We start from the raw sequence: 6,000 nt of genomic DNA, 5'->3' as shown, positions 1-6,000 counted from the left end.
TGGGGAAGAGCTGAGGGGCCTGGGGGGGTTCAGTGTGGAAAAGAGGAGGCTCAGGGGGGACCTGATGGCTCCCTACAAGTGCCTGAGAGGAGGATGGAGCCAGGAGGGGCTGGGCTCTGCTGCCAAGGAACAAGGGATGGGACAAGAGGAACCGGCCTCAAGCTGCACCAGGGCAGGTTTAGATGGAGATTAATAAAAAGCTCATAAATGTGAGGCAGAATCCAGAGCATTCTCTCTGAGAGGCCTCTGGCTTGTGAGTTCTGTGGGCGTTTAGGGACAGTTACAGTGGTTTTCATCAGAACAGCACATCTGCGCTTAATGGAATTACTTCTGTTCAGGTATGTGCAGAAGTGTTTGCAAAATCTGAAGGTCCTGGGGACTGCGTGTACAGCAGAGCCCTTACATCACCATCCAGTACCGTGTCTCCATATCAAAGTTCTGCTGTAAGCACTGCCAGACAAGGTCTCTAGTGTTTGCTTGGGGTGGGTTCCAGTTTCCGTTCCACCCTGAGAACAAGCTTCCAGCAGCATGCAAGAAAGGGAGGAGATTGCATAGGAATGAGCCCTGGACTGCAGTGATTTGTAGGTCACCTTAGCACCAGGCACTCCTAATAAAATAACTTGCACCTTTAAACGTTTTGTACCAAGGGATCCGAGCTGAAGCTGCATGTGATATATAGCACAGCTCACAAAGCCCACTGCAGTCTCCTTGACATTTTCCGTAAAGCAGTTCTTCACAGAGCATTTGGTTTTAATAACAATCCAAGTCACAACGAAGAGTCAGGAAACCTCATCTGCCACCTCTGGTGTTTCCTCATAGCCCAAAATGAAAAGTGTTCATTGCCCATTTGTTTTTGGACATAGGGGTGCAGAGGTGTGATAATATGCGAGGAGGGGTTTTAAACAAAGCCCAGAAATGCTTGTGCCTAAAGCTAATTCGTGGCTTTTTGCATCCAGTGGAGAAAGGCCAGAGAAATCCGGAGCGGGTACCTGGGGGTGTTGCACAACAGCCAGAACGTACATGCCCGTGCCAAAAGTGGAAGGACCTCACCACGTCCTGGTCTTCGTGTGTTCGTTTCCCTTCAGAGAGGGAGGTTCCAGACTTCTCAGGAGCTGTGGGATATTTGAACATCGACACACGTGTTATAGAAGGCTGCAGCTCTTTGCAGTAAATCGAGCCGGGGCGGCTGGTGCTGCCATTGCAGCTCTGCCAGTGATGGCACCCAAGCAAGCTGAATTTTGTACAGTCCCAGCCTGGTTTAGGTTGGAAGGGACCTGAAAGCTCCTCCAGCTCCAACCCCTGCCACGGGCAGGGACCCCTTCCACTGGAGCAGCTTGCTCCAAGCCCCTGTGTCCAACCTGCCCTTGAACACTGCCAGGGATGGGGCAGCCACAGCTTCTCTGGGCACCCTGTGCCAGCGCCTCAGCACCCTCACAGGGAACAGCTTCTGCCTAAGAGCTCATCTCAGTCTCCCCTCGGGCAGGTTAAAGCCATTCCCCTTGGCCTGGCCCTACAGGCCCTTGTCCCAAGCCCCTCTCCGGGTTTCTTGTAGGCCCGTCTAGGGAGAATCCGTTCTGCAGAGATGTCTCCTCTGATCTATGCCATAGCACACTTATGTCTTTGGAGACAATGGAAGCAAATTCTGACCTTATCTGCAAGTGTTGCTACTGCTGAGTGATTGAGATTGATAATAAGAGCCTGATATCTTTTCATGGTTAATTAGTTTAAAATGAGAATAGCTCTTGTATTCACTGCTGACTATGCGACAGTAATGACAAGAGGATTTTGTATGGACAATCTATATACTCTTCGCTTGGGTTGGTGCTGCCACTGAGCTAAACGTTTCAGAAAAGACAATTCACTTTTCATGATCATCAGTAAAATAGATTAACAGGAGAGCTCTCTTCAAAGGGTGCAAGGAGGACAGGCTGCTCCCAACAGGAGCCTCTGGACCCTCTCCATCAGGTCCGTGTGTTTCCTGTAATGAGGACTCTGGAGCTGGATGCAGGACTGCAGGGGGGATCTCACCAGGGCAGAGTAGAGGGGCAGAATCCCCTCCCTTGACCCACTGGCCCCTCTCCTTTGGGTGCAGCCCAGGACACGATGTAGTTTTATCTTTAGATTCATACAGAAAATGTTGGTAGATGCCATCAGTTTTTAGAGAAGTGGACAGGAACCTGCATTAGAACAGTTAATCAAGATGCCAAGTGCCAAATTCTTCTGTGTATCTTAGAATGGAGGAAGTGGTCATTATAAGTGGCAGAAATGATTTTTCTGCCATTAGCTAGAGCAGAGCCAGCACTTTCCTGTCCAGGACTCTTCCAGAGCTCTGGCTGCAAGGAAAACAGGGTCAGGGAGGCATCAGTGCTGCCACCACCTCCATCAGCCCAACTCTGTGGTCCCCAAACACATTCACAGCTTGTGCCATTCCTGGCATCGTCTCAGGGAGAATGCAGGATTTAAAAGTTTATGCAGATGAGTGTTGAGGATAACACACACTCCTCTGCAAAGGGCAAATATTAACGTGAATCACAACTGTGACTAAATCTGGGCACTGACTCCCACATAGATAAGACCTGTTATAAGTGAAGGGAAGAAAGGGTGAGTTGGGTGGTTTGTTCATGAGGCTTTGCCAGGTTGTTTTCTGGGATGAAGTTGAGGAAGATCTCCAGGAAGCTTTAAAAAGAGGATTTCAAATTTTAGCAGCTCTCTGGGAAGCGAGGAGATCAAGGTTGGTTTCTGAACTGTATTTGCAGCTCCTGTGTTGGTGATGGGGAAAATGTGTCAGTCTCATACATGTGCCTGGAATCCTGTTTGTAACAGTGACAGCAACTTTCAAGCTGAGAAATTCTTGAAATCCATATACATCCGACAGATGAGGTTTGAGTTCTGGCTGCTCCCTAGCATCATTCTTTCTCAGTCACAAATTAATTGTCTCTACATCAGACGCTGCTTCTTGTGCTGCCTTCAAATGTTCAAGGTTATCAGATTGGACATCCAGGGATTCTGTGCTGCACTAGTAATTTTCCAGCCCTAACAGAACTTATTTCTGATGATGAAAGCTACAGATCCTTATTATCTAACCCTTCAAACTGAATAGCTTCAGCTAAAACCTGGTCTGTAATAGCAGGCACTGGGATGGTCTTGGTATAAATGAAATTAGAAAGTCACCTGCTGCATCAGTGTAAATTCGCTTACTATGCATCGTGGATCAAGTGCCCTGAGAATGAATGAGCTAAGTCACTGTGCCAAATTCATTGAGGGTACAGCATCACATTAGGTTACTGTCATTCCTAATGCAGCAGTGAATTGGGACCAACCCCCTATCCCTGTAAATCAGCAGGAACAGAAAGGGCAGATGCTGTATCTTGAAGGATAACACTCCTCTGGAAAGAGGAGCGCTCTCTCCTGCCTTTTCATCCCAAGGAAGCAGATGGTTTCCCACTCACCCAGCTATGGTAAAAGCACAATGGGTAAAAATAAAAGCAGAGGGCTGGATTCTCTCCTTGGTTAATCTGCATGTGGTCCCACAAATCCTGGTGGGAAAGCAGAGAATGGAAGTAGGGGTGAAACACAACCCAGAGACCTACAAGAAACGTTGTCTAGCATTTATTCTTAGAGGAGTGAGGGAATATAGAATCACAGAATGGTTTGGGTGGGAAGGGATCTCCAAAGCTCATCCAGTCCAACTCCTGCCATGGACAGGACATGTTCAACCAGACCAGGTTGCTCAGAACCACATCCAGCCTGGCCTGCAATGTCTCCAGGGATGGGGCATCCACCACCTCTCTGGACAACCTGCGCCAGGATTTTACCACCCTCACTCTACAAAGTCTCTTCCTCACATCCAGCCTCAATCTCCCTTTTAGTTTAAACCCATCACCCCTCATCCTGCTGCAACAGCCCCTGCTGGAAAGTCTCTCTCCATCTTTCTTATAGGCCCTTTAAGCCCTGAAAGGCCACAATAAGGTCTTCCTGGATTATTCTCCATCTGAACAACCCCAACCATCTCAGCCTTTCCTCACAGCAGAGGTGCGAGGTGCTCCAGCCCCTGCTCATTTTTGTGGTTCTCCTCTGGACCCTCTCCAACGGGTCCATGTCTTTCCTGTCCTGAGCACACCTGTATGTGCCCAAAAAAGAGACACGGATGCAGCCTGCTCTTACCATCTCACTGCTCTCAGGCTACTGGCTGTAAGGAACAACCCTCAGGAAGGTGTGATGCTTTAAGCACCATTTATCCCCCTCCCCATGAGTAAGCAGGAAGGTCACTAGCTCAGATTATAATTAACAAGATTTAATTAAGGTTTTTGGCTCTTTGATTTAATGCCAAGGCACTGGTATCTGTGGACATGTAGTCTGTAGAACAATGCGGGGGGAAGTCTGCTTAGTCAGAGAACAAGCCAGCAAGAGAGATCTTTCTTCCTCGTGTCCTTCACTTCTCAAAAGAAATATGAAGTAGCTGGTGACAGATAGCTCAATGCCAACCAGTGCTGAAGTGGAGCATTCAATTTTTGTAGGATTTGATAAAATAAAGGTCTGTGGGAGCTTTCCCAAATGCTGTTTGTGAGGAAATAAATGTCCTTTTATCTGGCTTTTTGGTTTCTGTTCAGTGAGAAGGGAAGTAAACTTGTTAATAGCAATGATTCAAGTAAACTGATGCTCAGCACATCTTTGTTTTCCTGTACTTCCCCAAAGCTAATCTGAAGACTTGGTTCAGATTAAAGTGGGGTACATTCTTCATGTCATCCTGTGTCATGTCACATGTAACGGGATGTGACGTATCAAGGTAATGCAGCAGTTAGGGCCAGGCAGGAGCCGAGATTTATTGAGGAAGGAGGAGGTGTGTGTGCAGCTTCAGGCATGGCTGTTTGGTGTTCAGGGGTGACAAGAAGGCTGTTTTAAGCCTTCAGAGCTCAATTTGGTGATCATGGCCTGTAATGCAGATTGTCTTTGAGCCCCTCTGCCAGCCATGAGGAGCCCTGAGGAGAAGGACTTGGGGTGCTGGGGGAGGAGAAGCTCCCCATGACCCGGCTTCAGTGAGCGCTTGAGCCCAGAACCCCCCTGTGTGCTGGGCTGCACCCCCAGAGCGTGAGCAGCAGCTCAGGGAGGGGATCCTGACCCTCTGCTGCGCTCTGGGAAGCTCCCAGTGCCCAAAGGGGCTGCAGGAAACCCGGAGAGGGGCTTGGGACAAGGGATGTAGGGGCAGGCCAAGGGGAATGGCTTTAACCTGCCCGAGGGGAGACTGAGATGAGCTCTTAGGCAGAAGCTCTTCCCTGTGAGGGTGCTGAGGCGCTGGCACAGGGTGCCCAGAGAAGCTGTGGCTGCCCCATCCCTGGCAGTGTTCAAGGGCAGGTTGGACACAGGGGCTTGGAGCAAGCTGCTCCAGTGGAAGGGGTCCCTGCCCGTGGCAGGGGTTGGAGCTGGAGGAGCTTTAAGGTCCCTTCCAACCCAAACCAGGCTGGGATTGTATGATTCTGAGGTTTCTGTGCAGGATCCAGTCTAGATAGCAAAGGGATTATACTGTATATGCCAAATCTCCTCCTGGGTATATTTATAGACATATTTCTGCAGCAGAATGTCTCCAGCCAGAATATTTAAGACAATGCAAATATCTTCATGGAGAATTAGACAGGAGGACTTGGGGCTCCCATGTGTGCATGCACTGCCTACACAGTATTTTGAGAACAGTTCATATCTTGTTCAGGGCTTTCCTGGCATCTCCTCCTCTTTGGCGATAGTCAGATATAAGAAATTAAATAAAATGCTGTGCGTGAACTATTTCAGTGCTGGTGTTGAGGTTTTATTGCATTTAAAGTGCACTTAAAGATCAGTAGAAAACCGCAGGCGTTCACCAGTGCAATGTACTTGAGAGAGTGCCACTGCTCTGCTTGCCTTCTTGGAAGAATGACAGGGACTGGCACAGGAGGTGACTGACGGACTCTTTGGCAGAACTAGATTTATATTATTGCAATTCAGAGCTCGGTGTCTGAGCGGAGGAGA

The sequence above is a fragment of the Pezoporus wallicus genome, unplaced genomic scaffold (genome assembly GCF_028554395.1).
Source record: "Pezoporus wallicus isolate ANWC-B61680 ecotype Strahan unplaced genomic scaffold, APGP_CSIRO_Pwel_v1 contig_6217, whole genome shotgun sequence".
Lineage (NCBI taxonomy): Eukaryota > Metazoa > Chordata > Aves > Psittaciformes > Psittacidae > Pezoporus > Pezoporus wallicus.
This window is presented reverse-complemented; position numbering follows the sequence as displayed.